This window comes from Lynx rufus, unplaced genomic scaffold (genome assembly GCF_022079265.1).
Source record: "Lynx rufus isolate CCGP_SWC_20201006 ecotype Redwood Valley unplaced genomic scaffold, mLynRuf1.p SCAF_13, whole genome shotgun sequence".
Taxonomy (NCBI): Eukaryota; Metazoa; Chordata; class Mammalia; order Carnivora; family Felidae; genus Lynx; species Lynx rufus.
The window spans coordinates 68,105,184-68,125,311 of NW_025814827.1; the positions used below are offsets into that span (position 1 = coordinate 68,105,184).

Here is a 20,128-nt window from a genome sequence, read left to right on the forward strand (position 1 = left end):
GGCCAAACCATTTCTGAACTAGAATCAATTCAATTATTCTAAAGCTTATTGGGCAATTTATGGATTATCTAGCCCCGTTCCATTTCTTTTTTCATCCTGATCCTTGGATTTTGCCAATTTTCCTGCTTATTATAATTCTTCCATAAAGTGATCCAGGGAAAAGAAAAAAGAAAAAAATCTGGATCAAAATGTGGCTATTTATGGAAAGCTATCTTGCTTATGGAAAAAAAAGATGTTCAGCAGAATGGAAGGCTGGATATATTTGCTAAAATTAAATTGAAAGATTATATGTGGATTGAAAGTGTATATGTCCCTAATGATTTTAGACAAGTAGGTCTAAATGATTTCGGGCTGTTTGCCGAGCTCCTTTTACATTCTTAATCTTTCTCTAACATTATTTTTCCATATATAAACTTATAAGGAGCTTTAAAAACAAAACAGCTAATTACAGTAATTACAGCTCCTCTAGCTGAAGCAAGAAATGGGGACCTGAAGCTACACTCTAAACCCCTCTCACACATAAGTGCATAAACATACACATACACTTTCATAAATATATTCTGATCCATACATGTGCACACATGCACTCATATACGCTCATACACACATGCATACACAAATATACATAGGCACACACATACACACACTAGCCCCTTAAGAAAGCCGTTGGGGAACCTGGGTAGCTCAGTCCAGTAAGTTTTGATTTCAGCTCAGGTCATGATCTCACAGTTTGAGTTCTAGCCCTGCATCAGGCTCTGGGCTGACAGCATGGAGCCTGTTTAGGATTCTCTCTCTCTCTCTCTCTGCCCCTCCTCAGCTCAGTCTCTCTCTCTTTCTCTCTCTCTCTTAAGCCCTTCGACCATCTCTGCAGAACTCTAGAACTGTGTGCAGTTTGGAAATTACTACTAAAAATCACAAGGATTGTGTCATGAAACAATAGTTCTTTAACTTTGTAAGCCATCAGGGAAGTGCACCTGGTAGGAATCTACACAAAAAGAATGGGTATCATAATCAGCCAAGGTAGAGGTTAAATGTAGTATATTATGTGTAATGAAATGCTTATTTATAATTATTACACAAATAAGTGGACAGAAAGGGAGATTGTTGTTTACACAAATATTATTAGCATTTTGTGCATAACTTGATTACACATATTAGGATGGACATCTAGAAAGACAGAAATGCTCCAATGCTTTCAGAAGAACCCAGGATCAATAACATATCCAGACCCAGACCTTTCTACTTCATCTGTAGCAGATGCGTTTGAGCAGGTCATGGAGGGACACTCCTGCTCCATCTTCCTCTTCATTCTAGTATTACACTTCAGTGGGATATGAATGTGACTTAAATTAAACCTTGTTACCTTTATCAAATTTTTTCCCTTTGAGGACAGAGTACTTTATTTCACTATATTAAAACAGACTTTTCAGACACTAACTCTGTCAATTGCCGATAAACTTTTTATATCAGTAAGGATGGTTTGCCTGTAGGAAAACACCCAAATGAAAGTAGTCGTTAAAAAACAGGGATTGTAATGAGAAATTCAGAGTGTGAGAGTTTTACTCTTTGTCATGAAGATAAGTGTGTAACTTCACCCTTTTTAGTTTTGCAATTCACCCCCCACCTTCAGTCCTGATGGTTACATGAAAGTTCTGTGATTCCACATTTGCAGAAAATAATCATCATGAGGAAAGGAATACAGGGCCTAACACATTCAAACTGTGTTCCTTTTGTCACCTCTGTAATCTACCTTCAGAAGTGGGCGTGTGAGTCTTTCTGGGTATAAATTCCCAGAAAGAGCCTGATATTTCTTTTCTCCCCAACCCCACCCCAATTCCCCAGAGCTGGCTTAATTCTTAGCTATTCTGTGGTTTGCTATGCCATTCTAAATTCTTCTGTCCTCTTTGTAATTTCCAGTAGGCTATTATCTCTTCTTTCCCCTGATTTCTTATTGGTGTAAGACTTTCCTTTGTTTTGTATTACGATTTTTTGTGGAGTTTGGGGAAGGAGAAAGGAAAAACTACATAAAATCAATATGCTACATTAACTGCAGGTAATGTTTAGGTCAAAATGGCATAGAACTTTATAGGCATAAAAACCTATAACATTACGAAAAACAACTACAAATAAAATACTAATGTTATTTTAACTCACTTAGGCTGTACTGCTATCAACTTCGACAATACTGCCGCTGACGTTTGTTGAGAACAAGCAGTGATTTATGTTAGGCTACTGAGGTAAAATAAGTTAGTGTTCATTAACTGGCAAAACTATAGGATAAGGCAGGCTGACAAAACAATTTGTGCTGATAAATTGTTGTGTACTTATTTGCAAGGCTGGCATAAATAATCTTATTTCTCAAGGTGCAAACAATAGATAGCAGGAGACCATTAGATGTCATGCCAAGTGGAGGCCCACAAGAGCAATACGGCATTCTCAGAGCTTCTTGCATGAGGACCATTAATTTCCATTTTCTAGTATGTGGGCTCATTTCTAAGAAAAGTCCAAAAGTCCAGTTCCAACAATTTCAATTATAAAGTAGTAACTGTCAAAACAGGTCTAATTGTCTTTGTGCTATTATTTAGGGGAAAACCCTCTACATTCATAAAATTAATGTATTTTCATCTGAATTCTAATTTAAATCAAGAGCAGCAATCATTTTTTGAGAAGATATTTGCTCAGTCATCACTGTTTTGAATTGGTTGGCCCTAATTTTCGAATAGGTTCTTTTAGATGGTAAATTCATTATTTGTCGAGTTCAAGTTTTAAAACTGTTCAGTTAAGTAACTCTCTCTGCCATAATCAGGAGTGGTGCATGCATGTGTTAAAACATTACAATATTTGAAACACAAAGATACTATTACTGTGATTGAATGTGCTAATGAAACTATAAGAATTAAAGTAATTCCCCTATATGTTAGTTAATACATTATCACAGCGTCATAGTAGAGTTTGAACTTTATAATTAATTACAAAAGGAATACAGAACCTATTGCAGATTAGATAAAAGGAAACTACTCAAACTTGAATGTAAAGTGTCCTTAATTTAATTTCATGCTGTAAAATAGTTCCATCATTCTGAACAAGTTATTGATTAAAACGTTTTAAATAAAAATACAAATTGCCACTTTATTTCTCAAGCCTTTGATACAAAAAAAAAAAAAAAGATGAGACATCTGGGTGGGTATGGAATACAGAACATTGGATGTCACACCCACTGATTTTCATATTGAGATTTATGGGCTCTGTCTTGATTCTGTTGGAAGGTTGAATTCTATTCTAGTATTCTACTCTATGATTAATTCTTCATACATGCTCTCTAGCCTACTTTTTCTCCACGATTTCCAAGCATCCCCAATAGGTCCCATTCAAGTCATGTAGGCTGTTCTTTGTTCTTTTAGCAGTTGGCATCTGCTTCTATTTAAAACATAGTAAGTTCAACTGTCATTTTTTCAAAGTACAACCAATAATATGCTCCAAAATAATGATTGAAGATGTCCAACAGTGACTTCCTAATTTAGACACTTTTCATATACAGTGAATATTTTTTTTCATAAGGCAATATTAATGCCTTGATGATTTCAAAATACCAGCTGTAGATTAATACAAAAAGAGACAATACAATATTGTAAGCAAGTTATTATGTAATTTAGGTAATTTTGATAGACTAGAAATACTTACCTACTTTTGGTGCTATTAATAATCCATTTGGTGACCCTAGAAAATTATCTCATAAATCTAGATCTTGAAATATTTCTCTGTAAAATCACTGGAGGAAAATATATGTGTGTTTTTTTTCAGTTTTGCCTGATAATATCACAGTGAAAAAAAGTTGAGAATTTATCAGGTTTACCAGATGTCTAATCAAATTTTATTTACTTTGCCAGTTCTAGGTAAATGTTATTTTAAATTATGAATTTACATCAATTCAAAAGAATGTGCATGATTTGTTGTTAAAAATATGAATACACAAGGGAAAGAAGAAGAAAATTCTTGAGACACATAACAAAAGAGTGTACTTTCACAATCTAACAAATCATTAGGTAAAATGGCTCAGAATCCCCATATTCATAAAATGTAATTTGTGCTTCTATTCATTTCAAAGCTTTTCTCTTTGAATAGACAACTAATTTTATTCTTCAATGTATGTTCATCATTAAATCCTTCCTTTAGTTAAATATGTATATGAATATGACAAGAAGGTTTAGTGCTAAAAAAATCATATTGGGAGAGAGCAAGATGAAATCTGTTCATTACTAACCATTTATCAAAATTGTGTAGTTTATGTTTAATCTTCCAAAAATAGATCAACTTTTCATCATGACACAAATCTGTAGTAAAAATTATGGCACTTCACTTACTGATTTTTTAAAGGAAAAATAACCCTTATAAATCAAGTGGCTAGGCTGTAAAAATTTGGCACAGCAAAGTGGTTTTTAAAATCCTGATTTGCTACACGAATTTAAAACACAACCCCCTCTTAAACTCTGATAATTACATTTCACATGCTCCTTTTCCATAATATATTCTCCAGTCTTGGTAGCAAGGTTGAGGAGAACTAGATATGCTATATTAAACAATTATGTATTGGTCTGCTATTATATCCAAAGCATTGGAATTGATTAAATATAGGTATTAAACTTAATACAACATTATTTTTGGCCTCTATTTTCACATACTGGAAGAAATGAGATTTCTTCAATTTAGAATTTATTAAGTTCGGTATAAAAAGCAAACATCTTTGAATGTTCCTTTTAAGGTATCAAAATATTCCTTTAATATTAAAAAAGAGCTCAATTATGCACTTATAAGGATTTTTTTTGCTTTTTTTATATTCTAAAAATGCATCATAATTTATTTCAGCTCAATTTCACAAGCAACCATTGAATATGTACTACTGTATGTTAGTTCAAAAGAAACTCACTTTAAAACTTTACAAAATGTTTTACATTCCTTTGTATTAATTAGGGAAAAGGCTGTTTATTCACATCTGGGAAACCAAGACCAACAGTGATATTGTAGTCTCTTTTTTTTTAACTTTTTTTTAATATGAAATTTATTGTCATAGATGGATACTATTTCTAGGGACATATACCCTAAACTGTATATGGTGTATGGTGTTTGCCTGTGGGCTGGAGAAAGACCTACTTTTCATTAATTTCATTATGTTTTGGGTTTGTTCTATTTGAATGATTTTGTTCAGGGCATGTGTTACATTCTAAATCCATTCTACTTGGGTGTAATTTACCTACTGTAAAACACAACCAAGTAAGATGTGTAGATCCAGATTAATTTTTCACAAACAACATGAAACCTAATAAACACAACCTCATTCCTCAATCAAGCAACTTCTGATCTTATTTACATCACTGTAGATTATTTTTGTCTTTTCTAAAACTTTATATAATAGAATCATACCATATGTACTTTATTGTACTTCACTCACTCTACATTTTTGAGATTCATTCGTTTTGTTACATGTTTAAGTAGTGTGTTCTTTTCCAATGCTTGCTGTGTTGTATTCCATTGAATAAATGTACCACAATCAGTTTATCTATTCACCTGTTGATGGATATATGGGCTGTCTCTAGTTTGTGGCTCTTATGAGCAAACTTATATAAACATGAGAAGTTATTGCAGTTGTATGTTTTTATTTCTCTTGGTAAAATACCTTGATGTAGGATTGTATGATAAGTGTATTTTAATGTTATAAGACATTGGAAACCCATTTTAAAGTGACAATACCATTTTACATTTCCATCTGAAATGTATGAGAATTCCATTTGCTCCATATCTTCACCAATACTTGGTATTGTCATTTTTTTTTCAATTTATCTTTCCAGGTATGTGTGAAGTAATATATATTATTGTGTTTTATTTTTCATTTCTTGATAACTAAAATATTAAACATCTTTCATCCATTTTTGTTTTGTCATTTGTCTTCTAATTATCGTAAGAGATTTTTATACATTTTGACAATAAGCCCTTTGCATAATTAGATAATGTAAATGTATTCCATCATTTGGCTTTCTTTTTCACTTTTTAATGTAGACTTTTGAAAATTATTTTTCAACCCTTGTCTTAGAGGCTTTTTATATTTTGTTTTGTTTTACAATTTATGAGGATTTTTGTCTTAAGAAATCTTGCCTGACATCCTGTTCACAATTAATTTTTTGTTATGTTTTCTTCTAGAATTTTATAGTTTTAGGTTTTTAATTATGCCTATGGTCCATTTTGAGTTAATTTTTCATATTTTATGAGGTAGGGGCTGAAGCTCATTTCTTTTTTAAAAGATATATCCAGGTGCTCTAGGATAGCATATGGAAAACACAATCTTCCCAAACTGAATTACATTGGCACCCTCATTAAATCATTGATCACTTACACATGTATCTATTTATGGATTCTATTCTGTGATATTGATTTTTGTTTCTGGGCTTATACCGGTATGATATGCTGTTTACTTCTGTATCATCACAGTATGTATTGAAATAAAATGCTATACACCCTTCAACTTGGTTCTTTTGTTTTAAAATTGTCTTGGCTGTTCGGAGATCTATACATTTTCATAAAAATGTTAGAATTAGTTATGTAGACAAGCATTTTTGCAAATAAGGACAGTTTTATTTCTTCATGTCCAATGTATATTCCTTTCACTATATTGTTTGCTTTCTTGTATTGACTAGGAATTTCAGTACAATATTGAATAAAAGTAATGGGAGCAGATTTGTTTTTACATTTCCTGATTTTCCTGATGTTAGCAGTTAGAAGTCAGTCTTTCTTCATTAAATATAATGTGATTTGTGTCTTATAAGAAATGTTTACATTTCACTAAGTTTTAAAGTTTATTTGATAAATTGTTTATGATACTCCCCTATTATCTATTCAATGTCTGAGGATTAGAGGGTCAACAGTGATGCATCTTCACATTGATTGATTATTTTTTTCACGGGTCAGTCATACATTGACTATTATAACAAGTGTGAATATGCCTGTTTGTCAACTTTTCTAGTTGTCATTATAGAAAGACAAGCCTAGTACAAATTACTCCCTTATGACTTAAGGTGGAAGTATATAAGAAGGTTTTGTGTGTGTGTGTGTGTGTGTGTGTGTGTGTGAGAAGGTTTTTAATTGTGAATATACCTTTTTAAAATAAATGCAGGATAGTGCATAGTATGTGGCATATTGTTTGTTTTGATAGCTTGGTTTTAACTCATTAAAATTATTAGCATTAAGTGTGTTATTATCCTTATTTGTATCCTCCATTATTCTTACCCTTCTTTTTCTCAAAGATCTGTAATATTGCCTCGTACATTCCTGATATTATTGACTACTATTTTCTCTTTTTCTTATTATCAGTCTAGCTAGAGGTTCATGGCTTCACTTCTACTTTTCAAGGATGCAAGTGTTTTTCAATAATTTTATCTATCATTTCTTATCATATTGATGTTCATTCTCTGTTCATAATTATCTACCTTCTAATTTGGCTTTAATTTGCTCTTTTATCTAGTTTCTTAATTTGGTAGCTTAGATCATTGACTTTAACCATTCTCCTTTTATAAAAAAATGTTAAAATATAAATTTTTATCTAAGCATTGCTTGAGTTGTATTCCTCAAATTTCATTATGTTATACTTCATAGTTAACCCTATTCAATTTTCAAAATTTTTCTGACATCTTTTCTGATTTCTTCTTTGACCCATCGGTTATTCAGAGTATGTTACCTAATTTACAAATATCTGAGAATATTACAAATGTATTTTGGTTATTGATTCATAATTAAATTTTATCTCTTCAAAGAATACATTTTTAATGAATCCAATCCTTATACGTTCACTAAGACTTGATTTATGGCCCAAAATATTGTCTACTTTGTGAATATTCCATTTTCACTTTAAAATAATATGTAGCCTGAAATTATTAAATGTAATGTCTATTAATATTAATTAGTTACAAATATTTCATAATAATTTTAATTTTTATATTCTTACCAATTTTCTGTGTATTCTGTCACGTATGAAGAGAGAAAGGTTGAAATATCCAACTATATTGTGAATTGGACAGTTTATTTTTTCCATCTGTTTATTGTCTTTTAATGTACTTTGAAATTCTATTGTTAGATGAACAGACATTAGATCTGCTTGTCTTCTTGTTTATTTGATCTTTTTATCAAAATAAATACCTTTCCTTGTCTGCTAATATTCCTTTAACTGAAGCATACTTTGTCTGGTATTCATAGAGCCACTTCAGTTTTGTAATAATTAGTGTATTCATGCTCCAACTTTTCCACATTCTTTTACTTTCTACTTATCTATGTCTTTATATTTAAAGTCAGGATATTTTTTTTAATTTTGTATTTTTGAGTCTTCCTTTGTGTTTATATTTTAGTATGCATTTACCTTATTTGTAACTCTACATTCACTTGAGTAGGTATATTTTCTAATTAGAATCATTTTCCTTCAGCCTAAAGTACTTATTTTATTATTTTAGAGTACAGGTATGCTTTAAATAATATATTTTTCTCCTTTTACTTATTCACTGCTTATTCACATCATATTTATATGCAATGGAGAATCATGGTAAAAGAATAAAAATATTGTGTGCCCACCACAACCAATACTAACATTTTAAAATGATACTATATTTTGTGGCTAGAACACAGAAGTAAAAGAACACTTTTTCCATTTATCCACTTATCTATTTATTCCATTTACCCATAAACACATTTTCATTCACCCATCCTCTAGCTGGTAGACATTTAAGTTGCTTCTTTCTTTCCCTATTCTCTCTCCAGCAAATATTGATATAATGAACATTCGGTGAATAATTCTTTGTACAGGTGGTTTTAGGCTTCTCTAAAGTATATAATAGAACCGTAGAACTAAGGCTTAGATACATCTTCAAAACTACTATTCATTCCCTAGCTGATTATAAGGCAGTTGTACCAATTCTATGCATCCTTGGGGTGGAATTAAGGATCAGTATACAGAGTTGCTATATATATTACATGAAATGTCAAGTTTCCAACAAAGTTTAGGTAACATAGAAAGAAATAGAAAAGTGTGACCCATTGACAGAAAATAAAAGGCAGTAGAAACTTCTTTTAAGGGGGCCCAGGTGATGGGCTTAGCAAGAAAGACTTCTAAGAAGTTATTTTGAGTAATTAAAGGCAACCATACCAAAAGAAAATAAAAGGAAATATGATGAAAATGTTCTGTCAAATAGAGAACATCAATAAACAGATAAAAATTATTAATTATTAAATAAAAATTATGAAATTAAAATTTTATATCCAAATGGTTTTAAAAAATGACTAAAGCTAACAACTATATATTTGATATAGCAGAAGGAAAAAAAATAAATTTGAAAATATATCAAGATATTATGCAATCTAAACAGAAAAATAAAAATAATGAAAAAGTAAACAATACTTCAGAAAAATGTGGGATACCATCAAGCACAACATTGTACATACTCCAGAAGGAGAAGAGAATGATAAGGAGAAAAGAGAGAGAGAAAAGAATGAAAAAAATGTTGACTATGTAAAAATAAAAAGGAATATAGAGGACTGATATGAATACTTCTATCCTAACATATTGGAAATCCTAGATGAAATGGACAAATTTTTGAAAAGTCACAAACTATTAAAAATTATTTAACAAGAAATAGAGATTCTAAATAGACTTATAACAGTTAAATACCTTTATTGATATTTTTAAAGACTTCCCACAAAGAAAAGAACAAGCCCAGATGACTTTACTAGTGAATGCTACCAAACATTTAAAAACCAAACTGTAACCTTAACAAGTTTCTCCAAAACCAAAAAATAGATGAAGAGGGAGTGCATTACTTACCTCAACTCTTAGCTTGTCAGGGACAGTCATCAGGACCCAATGTCTGTATGCTCCTGTAACCTGCACCTGCTAACCCATAGCCATAATGTGTGAGCACATCTCCATCTCCATTGGCCAGGCTGGTGTCCAGATTGGCAATGCCTGCTGGGAACTCTACTGCCTGGAATACAACATCCAGCCTGATAGCCAGATGCCAAGTGACAAGATCACTAGGGGAGGAGATGACTCCTTCAACACCTTCTTCAGTGAAACAGGTCTGGCAAGCATGTGCCCAGGGAAATGTTTTTAAATTTGGAACCCATAGTCATTGGTACCTACTGCCAGCTCTTCCACCCTGAGAAGCTCAGCACAGGCAAGGAAGATGCTGCCAATAACTGTGGCCCAGAGCACCATACCATTGGCAAGGAGATCCTTGACTTGGTCTTGGACCGAATTTGAAAACTGGCTGACCAGTTCACAGGTCTTCAGAGTGACTCAATTTTCTACAGCTTTGGAGAAGAAACTGGTTCTGAGTTCACTTCCCTAATGATGGAACGTCTCTCTGTTGATTATGGCAAGAAGTCTAAGCTTGAGTTCTCCATTTACCCAGTCCCCCAGATTTCCAGTTTTTGGTGAACCCCAAGCTCCATCCTCACTACCCACATCACCCTGGAGCACTCTGTGCCTTCATGGTAGACAATGAAGCCATCTATGACATCTGTTGTAAAAGTTTCAATATTGAATCCCCAACCTACACTAATCTTAGCTGCCTTACTAGCCAGGTTGTGTCTTCCATCATTGCTTCCCTCAGATTTGATGGAGCCCTAAATATTGGTCTGACAGAATTCCACATCAACCTGGTATCCTATCCCTGCATCCACTTCCCCCTGGCCACATGTGCTCTTGTCATCTCTGCTGTGAAAACCTACCATGAACATCTTTCTGCAGCAGAGATCACTAATGCATGGTTTTAACCAACCAACCAGATGGTGAAATGTGACCCCCATCATGGTAAATATGTGGCTTTCTGCCTGTTGTACCATGACGATGTGGTTCTCAAAGATGTTGATGTTTCCATTGCCACCATGAAGACCAAGCACAACGTCCAGTTTGTGGACTGGTGCCCCATTGGCTTCAAAGTTGGCATTAATTACCAGCCTCCCACTGGTACCTGGTGGAGACCTAGCCACAGTACAGCAAACTGTGTGCATTCTGAGCAACACCATCGCCATTCCTGCAGCCTAGGCTTGCCTGGACCACAAGTTTGACTTGATGTATGTTCAGCATGCTTTTATTCACTGGTATGTGGGTGAGGATGCGGAGGAAGGAGAGTTTTCTGAGGACTGGGAGGGCATGGCCTAAGAAATCCTTTATGAGATTCCATAATCTTGAGAAGGATTATGAGGAGGTTGGTGTGGATTTTGTTTAAAGAGAGAGTGAAGAAGAAGGAGAGAAATACTAATTACCATTCCTTTCAGCCCTGCAACTTATCACACTCAGAAATTTAGCTTCTGCATTAGTTGACAGGCATCACAGCTCTCTAGTTAGATTGTCTTCACTTTTAACTGTGATCACATCTTACTTTTCCATGTGTACCTGTAAGATTTTTCCATTATGTCTCAAAGTAAAGGCTTTAAGAAAAAAAAAAAAAAAACAGATGAAGAGGGTCCGTTTTTCAACTCAATCTATGAGGTCAATATTACTCTGATGTCAAAACATCATCCCCCCCAAAAAAAACCTAAAAATTAATGTTTCTTAAGAGTACATATGTGAAAAAATCCTCAGAGTACTATAAAACTAAATCTAGCAAAAAACTAAAATCTAATATAAAAGAATTATAAACCATGATCCAGCAGGAGTCAACCCAATAATCAAAGGTTGCCTTAATATCCAACTATAAATGAATGTAATACACATTTTAGTAAAGTAATGGCCTTATGAAGAGGTCCTATGATGCCCTGTAGTACAGCGTCCTCAGTTCACCAGAACCTGGGGCTTTAGTGGGTCTCTTCTGAGTGTGTTGCATATGTCCTACTATTGTGGTTGAGGCATGTTTGCCTTCGGTCCAATTGTCTCCAATGGTTCCCTTTGCCTGTTGCAGGCGGGGTTTGATTTCTCTGTTGCTCGTGGGTGAGTCTGGGGCCACCCTGAGCTTGAGTTGAATCAGATCAGGCATTTGGCAGGGCTGCAGAAGCACTGAACTGGAGGTACTCTCCTCTTGTCATCCCCTGAGAAGCTTTCATTGGTGGGTAAGGCCTGAAGTCAGACCAGTTGTCTGCCGCAGCCCACTGCTGGGCTGTGGTGAGACTGGTGTGTGTGTGGTTATCTTCCCCTCTCCCCAGGGCAGGAATCCCTTTGGTGTGGTGCTGGCCCCAATCAGGGCTGCTTGCACACGATCAGGCTTATGGCATCATGTTGGACTTGCCAAAAGTGTATTAGAAGCCATGTCCACAGGAGATCACAGGGGTAGAGTGTGCAGTGCCAGCAAGTTACTTGCAGGTCCCCTGTGCAAGGGAATCTGTAGCCTCCTCAGAAAACTCCTGATAAGGCCTTGTTGGAGCAGACAGATTCACAGAAGCACCAGGGGGCTGGGTGCTGTTAGCAAGCTAGGCGGAGAGTGTTGGCGCTGTGCTGGTTCCCAAAAGTGTCCATGTGTCTAGTCTGGGGCGGGGGCTGGTGGGGGGAGGGAGGCAGAGGTGGGAAATTGTACCCACCAACTCTTGTGTTCTTTGAGAAGTCTCTTCTCACACTCTAAGATTAGTAAATAAATCTGCTTCCTGAATATCCTACGTATTTCTCAAGCAGCTGCTTCTATGCTGTATCTCAGCTAGGCTATTTGTTGTGTTGGCTCTTTAAAGGTGGGGACTTAGTTTCCTATAGCCCTTTGGTTCTCCCAGAATTGAGCCTGCTGATTTTTAAAGTTCCAGGTGTTGAGCACCACTGATTATAAAAACTCATGAAGCCAGGCCCCTCTGGCCTTAAAAGACAAATGTTGTGGGGATTCATCTTCCCAGTGTGGGCCCTCCCATGCCTGGGGAGCCCCATACGGGGGTCCACTTGTCTTCCATCTCCATGTCTCTGGTGACCCTCCCTCCTGTGGATATACCCATGGGTGTGTTTGTCTCTTGACCATCTCTGCCTTTCCTACTCTTTAATGTGGTCTCTTCTCTACATTTAACCATGTAAAGTCTGTTCTGCCACTCTTTATGTTGTTTTCTGGTTTATTTACATTGATGTGGGTGTTATCTAGTGATATCCATGGGCCTAGGTGAGCCCAGATTCCTCCTACTCTGCCATCGTCCCCAGAACTCCTAGTTATTACTCTTTTTATTAAATATAAATGGAACAGTATGGGAAACTTGTGTATTAGTTTTCTGTTGTAACAAATTACTACCTAAGTAGTGACTTAAACAACACAAATGTATCATCTTAAAGTCTGTAGGTCAGAAGCCCAACGTGGGCCTCACTGGGCTAAAATCACTGTGAACAGGGCTTCATTTCTTTCTGTAGGCTTTAGGGAAGGATCCATTTCCTTGACTATTTGGTTTATTGGAAGAACACAATTCCTTGTATTTGTAATTCTGAGGCCCCATTTTCTTACTGACTGTCAGCAGAGGTCCATTTCCAGCTCCTAAAGGCCAGCCACATTCCTTGGGTGAATCCCACACACTGCTCCTTCAAAACCAGCAATGGTAAACAAATGCCTCTCACACTTCAGATCTCCCCTCCTTCTGTCATCACACCTCTCTGGTCCACTCTTCTTTTTTTCATCTTCCACTGTTAAGGACATGCATGATTAGATTAGTCCCACCCAGATAATCCTGAATAATCTCTCCATCTCAAATTTTTTAACCGTAATCACGTCTGCAACGTTTCTTTTGCCATGTAACACTACATACACACACATTCTGGGGGTTGGGAGATAGACAAATTTAGGGAACAACTTTCTGACTGTCATGCCCTAACTGACATGGATGTGGGAAAAGAAGCACCAGACCATGACCGTCTCTGAGAGAAAAGCTTCAGTGCCTCAAGAGAGTATAGTAGGTAAATTCGAAAGAGAGGAGTACAGGAAACAGGGTCCTACCTCAGATGGAAAGCAAAGGTAGAGAAGAAAGTTGCCTCAGGGACTTTTAGTAGCACAGTCCTCAAAAAGAAGTGTCCAAGGCTAATTGTCTCTTCCCTGGAAACCTACATTAGAGATGCATGTGCATTCTTATAAAAATAAACCTTGAACTGGAACCCCCTTCACAGAAACAGTAAGCTTTAAGGAAGTTTATGAAGGCACATGTGTTTTAAATTGTCCCATCCCTACCCCTCACTGGAACACCTAGCATAATCTCACTTAATATCACTGTCTTGACAATTGTTTACATAGACCTCTGGAAACGAGGAGTTGAAATCGGAAAATGCCTTACAATGGACATAAAATAGCACATTGAAATCCCCCCCTAAAGATTACAGTTTACCTAAAATTTGCAGACTGCATTTCTAAACTGTAACTTTGAATAATTGTCAAGTCTCTATAATTATAATAGTAATGTAGTTGTAGGCACATTTCTTCCCACTCAGAAGTGGATGTGAAAGGATTTTTTGTGCACTTGTTTTTCATTTATATAGATTTCAAATTTCACACCAGTACAAGGATGGAATTTCTAGTTTTTTGGGTTTTTTTTAATTTTTTTAACGTTTATTTATTTTTGAGACAGAGACAAAGCATGAACGGGGGAGGGTCAGAGACAGGGAGACACAGAATCTGAAACAGGCTCCAGGCTCCGAGCTGTCAGCACAGAGCCCGAAGCGGGGCTCGAACTCATGGACCATGAGATTATGACCTGAGCTAAAGTCGAACGCCTAACTGACTGAGCCACCCAGGTGCCCTGGAATTTCTAGTTTTAACTGGATCATATTCCATTCTTCTAAAATCCTCAAACTCAATTCTGCAGCCAGTTACAAGCAAAATATCTTACCGGTATAAAGATTTTAAGTGCTTACAACTCCAAATTTAAGCTTCAGGCCTCTAGTGTTAAATGTCTGTAATTTATGCCAAGTGTCAGAATCATTGTAATGAGAAACAGGAAACAGTGAGACATAGTGCCATTGTTACATGTCATCTGTAGAGTATCAAAAATATCTTCAATGTCAGTGTTAATGCTATAATTGTAGGGGCCATTGGTGACATGTTAGAGTCAATACTTTAATCTGAAGAGGCCATCATCATTAATCGGTTGTACTCACTGGCTGAGAAATGGCTCCATTTTCGTAGCTTATAAAATCAAAGTGGTTTTGTGGTCTTTGTGTAAGTTCTAAGCCTTTCTTTTCAAAGCTATTGACTAAGCCTTATTTTCATGATGAGTTCAGCATGAAAGCAGAAGCAAGAGTAATTTCATACTCTTAATGACTTTTTTCTTTAATACTTAAACAGGAATTATTGCTTTTTAAAGGACCCTTTGGTTTTATATTAAAATTTGTTAAGCTCAAACATTAGTACTTCATTAAACTGTTTTTGAGTTTTCTAATATAATAAGGTCTAATGGCTTAATTTAATTAAGCAAACATAACATTTAGCAGGCGTGCTGTATTTTCTCCAAACTACTGATTTTCAATCTTTAAATTCTTGAGGGATAAGAGTGTTCTGCATTCAGATCTTTTACCACATAAGATCTTGCACCATGTAATTAAAACATTTGCATTTGTTTCCAGATAAACTACCTGATTTAGGCCTACCTTTTCCCCATGATAATAGAGATGTAAATTGAAAGAAAGCATTCAAGAACTAGTGAAAATCTGAAATAGCCCCTATGGAGATTTGAAAAAGGGGATCAATTAGGAATAAATAAAAGGATTTGCAATTAGAGAACAGGTTGCAAAAGTTACAACTCCTACAATTGTAGCAGAGCCAATAGGTAAGACTGTGGGATATATTTTCCCCCTCAAAGCAGTGCTCAATATTACAATAACATGATAAAAACAAGGGGATAGATGCAAGGGGTATATGAATAAACAGTACTTGATGATCTGTTGGAGTAAGAATCAGGGCTCTCTAAGATGACTCCACAGTTTCTAGCTTGGGAAATTGTGGATAGTAATGCTTTCTTCACATAGAAATCACAAAACACGATGAAACTGTGGTAAGATGGAGAAGAGAGTTCGCTTTCAGTCTCTTGAGGTCATGTTACTTGAGAGACTTCCAGGTGGAGAGACTATGAAATGCAGGCATTCAAAATCAAAATAAAACGAAATTTATTCAGTTTTGTTTTCTAGTTGTCGAGTAAACTGGGCCTTGGCAAAGAACCCTTGTTTCTTTAGGAATCATATGGTTCATCCTAGATGAGGAAAAATAAAAGAAAATTATCTTGTAGTTCAGTTATGACACCTTCTCAAGGGAATGGTGTTGACAGTTCTGTAATCACACGGTCTGAAGCAATTTCCAGAAGATTATTAAATATACAGGGTTTGATGGAGGATCTATACTGTTTCCTGTCTAACTCCCAAAAATATATGATATATGGAACTCACTCAACTGTGTTCAACTGTGGAGACTGTTAACAGTTACTTAACATATTTTTATTTTTCTAATGGGGAGGAAAAACATACATGAAGAAGAGGTATGTCTTCCTATTGGCCAACTCAATTATTCCTCTTTTTTTAAACATTTGTCCTATCGTTTTTTAAACATTTGAATAGGTTGTCACCTGTGAAATCAGGTGGAGAAAAGGTTTATAATACTAATAGAGATTATACTAATATTTTTTGCAATGCTAGTATACCAAATACATTCAAATTTTGTATATTTTAGGCTTTAAGGGTGATAATTTTGCCTGAAAATATCAGACAAAAGCAAAAACTATCTGTAAAACCATTCTTTCTGAGAAAGATATAAAGTAAGAAGTTTATCTGCAGTTCCTTTCCCAGAAGTGACCACAAATAACAATTCTTGTTATTGTTTCAGTTCTTGGAAACAAACTCAGTAGGGTGAAGGAAAGTGATCCTCTGCAGAATAATGGAAGTACTGTGTAAGAAGTAACAAGCAAATGTAGGAAAAGTGAATATGAAAGACTACCAACTGTTTAAAGCAACAATGTTAACAAAGCACTGTGGTGTGGATAATATATCTGACAGTAAAATATGTAACAAAAAGGAAAATCTGCCAGAGGAATGAAATAGAGTTACAAAAAATGTTTTACATTATACTGGACTTAGTCTAATTTAAGGTACATGGTAATAAGTTATGGATGCCTTTTGTAATTTCTGAAGGAACCAGGAAAAGAATGATAATTAAAGCCATAACAAGTCAGGGGCACCTGGATGTCTCAGTCAATTGAGCCTCTGACTCTTGGTTTTAGCTCATAATTAAGATTAGCCCTCTCTCACTCTCTGCCCCTCCCTGACTTGTGTGTGTGTGTGTGTGTGTGTTTTCTTTCTAAAAACAACAACAACAACAAAAAGCCATAACAAATCAGATAACAAGAGATACACTAAAATAAGTAAAAATATGCAATTAATCAATACAAAAATCAAGAAAAGGTAAATAAAAGGGCAAATAAAAGATACTGTAAATAGGAAAAAAATGAGCAAGATTTTATACTCCAACCCATATATATACACATATATACACACATAGACGTATATGTGTCTATGTAAACATGCTATGCAAGCAAAAACAAAGCTAGTTTGGCTATACTAATATACTATAGATTATTATATTTTTAATTTATATTAACATGTAATATTACTATAGCACAAATAGACTTAAGGATAAAAGTAACAGAGATAAATAGGGATATTTCATAATGATAGTTAACTTAGTAGGAATATATAACATTAATAAATTTATATAAGCTTAATAATATAGCTTTAAAATACATAAACCAAAAGTGACACACCTAAAATAAGAAATCAGTAAATCACAACAGAAGTGGGAGATTTTTAAACATTTCTCTTAGTAAGTTATAGAAAAAGGAGACAGTTACACCACATTTAAACATCATAATTAACCAATTTGACCTGATTGAGAGTATATCCAACAAATTGCAGAAGTGTACATAAAACATTTATCAAAAACATTTATCAAAAACATTTATTAAAAACATAAAACATTTATCAAAATATCCTGGACTATTAATCATGTCTCAACACATTCCAGAGGTTGAAAATAGGACAGTGTATGTTCTGTGAATACTGTGGTATTAAATCAGGGCTCAATAAGGAAAAAATAACTACAAAATATCCACATTTGTGTAAATGAATCAGAACACTTCGTTTTTTTTATACATGATACACCTTTTAATATAGTCATATATGTATATATTATATATGTAATTTAAACAATTGTTTAATGTTTATTTATTTTTTTTTATTTTTTTTAATATGAAATTTATTGTCAAATTGGTTTCCATACAACACCCAGTGCTCATCCCAACAGGTGCCCTCCTCAATACCCATCACCCACCCACCCCTCTCTCCCACCCCCCATCAACCCTCAGTTTGTTCTCAGTTTTTAAGTCTCTTATGCTTTGGCTCTCTCCCTCTCTGACCTCTTTTTTTTTTTTTTCTTCCCCTCCCCCATGGACTTCTGTTAAGTTTCTCAGGATCCACATAAGAGTGAAAACATATGGTATCTGTCTTTCTCTGTATGACTTATTTCACTTAACATAACACTCTCCAGTTCCATCCACATTACTACAAAGGGTCATATTTCATTCTTTCTCACGGCCAGGTAGTATTCCACTGTGTATATAAACCACAATTTCTTTATCCATTCGTCAGTTGACAGACATTTAGGCTCTTTCCATAATTTGGCTATTGTTGAGAGTGCTACTATAAACATTGGGTACAAGTGCCCCTATACATCAGCACTCCTATATCCCTTGGGTAAATTCCTAACAGTGCTATTGCTGGGTCATAGGGTAGGTCTATTTTTAATTTTTTGAGGAAACTCCACACTGTTTTCCAGAGCAGCTGCACCAATTTGCAACAGTGCAAGAGGGTTCCCGTTTCTCCACATCCTCTCCAGCATCTATAGTCTCCTGATTTGTTCATTTTAGCCATTCTGACTGGCATGAGGTGGTATCTCAGTGTGGTTTTGATTTGTATTTCCCTGACGAGGAGCAACATTGAGCATCTTTTCATGTGCCTTTTGGTCATCTGGATGTCTTCTTTAGAGTAGTGTCTATTCATGTTTTCTGCCCATTTCTTCACTGAATTATTGTTTTTCGGGTATGGAGTTTGGTGAACTCTTTATAGATTTTGGATACTAGCCCTTTGTCCGATGTGTCATTTGCAAATATCTTTTCCCGTTCCGTTGGTTGCCTTTTAGTTTTGTTGGTTGTTTCCTTTGCTGTGCAGAAGCTTTTTACCTTCATGAGGTCCCAATAGTTCGTTTTTGCTTTTAATTCCCTTGCCCTTAGGGATGTGTCAAGTAAGAAATTGCTGCGGCTGAGGACAGAGAGGTTTTTTTCCTGCTTTCTCCTCTAGGGTTTTGATGGTTTCCTGTCTCACATTCAGGTCCTTTACCCATTTTGAGTTTATTTTTGTGAATGGTGTAAGAAAGTGGTCTAGTTTCATCCTTCTGCATGTTGCTGTCCAGTTCTCCCAGCACCATTTGTTAAAGAGACTGTCTTCTTGGGGCGCCTGGGTGGCGCAGTCGGTTAAGCGTCCAACTTCAGCCAGGTCACGGTCTCGCGGTCTGCGGGTTCGTGCCCCACGTCGGGCTCTGGGCTGATGGCTCAGAGCCTGGAGCCTGTCCGATTCTGTGTCTCCCTCTCTCTCTGCCCCTCCCCCGTTCATGCTCTGTCTCTCTCTGTCCCAAAAATAAATAAACGTTGAAAAAAAAATAAAAAAATAAAAAAATTAAAAAAAAAAGAGACTGTCTTCTTTCCATTGGATATTCTTTCCTGCTTTGTCAAAGATTAGTTGGCCATACTTTTGTGGGTCTAGTTCTGGGGTTTCTATTTTATTCCATTGGTCTATGTGTCTGTTTTTGTGCCAATACCATGCTGTCTTGATGATTACAGCTTTGTAGTAGAGGCTAAAGTCTGGGATTGTAATGCATCCTGCTTTGGTCTTCTTCTTCAAAATTACTTTGGCTATCAGGGCCTTTTGTGGTTCCATACAAATTTTAAGATTGCTTGTTCTAGCTTCGAGAAGAATGCTGGTGCAATTTTGATTGGGATTGCATTGAATGTGTAGATAGCTTTGGGTAGTATTGACATTTTAACAATATTTATTCTTCCAATCCATGAGCAGGGAATGTTTTTCCATTTCTTTATATCTTCTTCAATTACCTTCATAAGC

General features: G+C 35.4%; 1 pseudogene; it reads left to right on the forward strand.

The window, feature by feature from the left end:
• Window positions 1–9,938: 9,938 nt before the first annotated feature.
• On the forward strand, window positions 9,939–11,294 carry LOC124508229 (tubulin alpha-1B chain-like; annotated as a pseudogene).
• The last annotated feature ends 8,834 nt before the right edge of the window (window positions 11,295–20,128 follow it).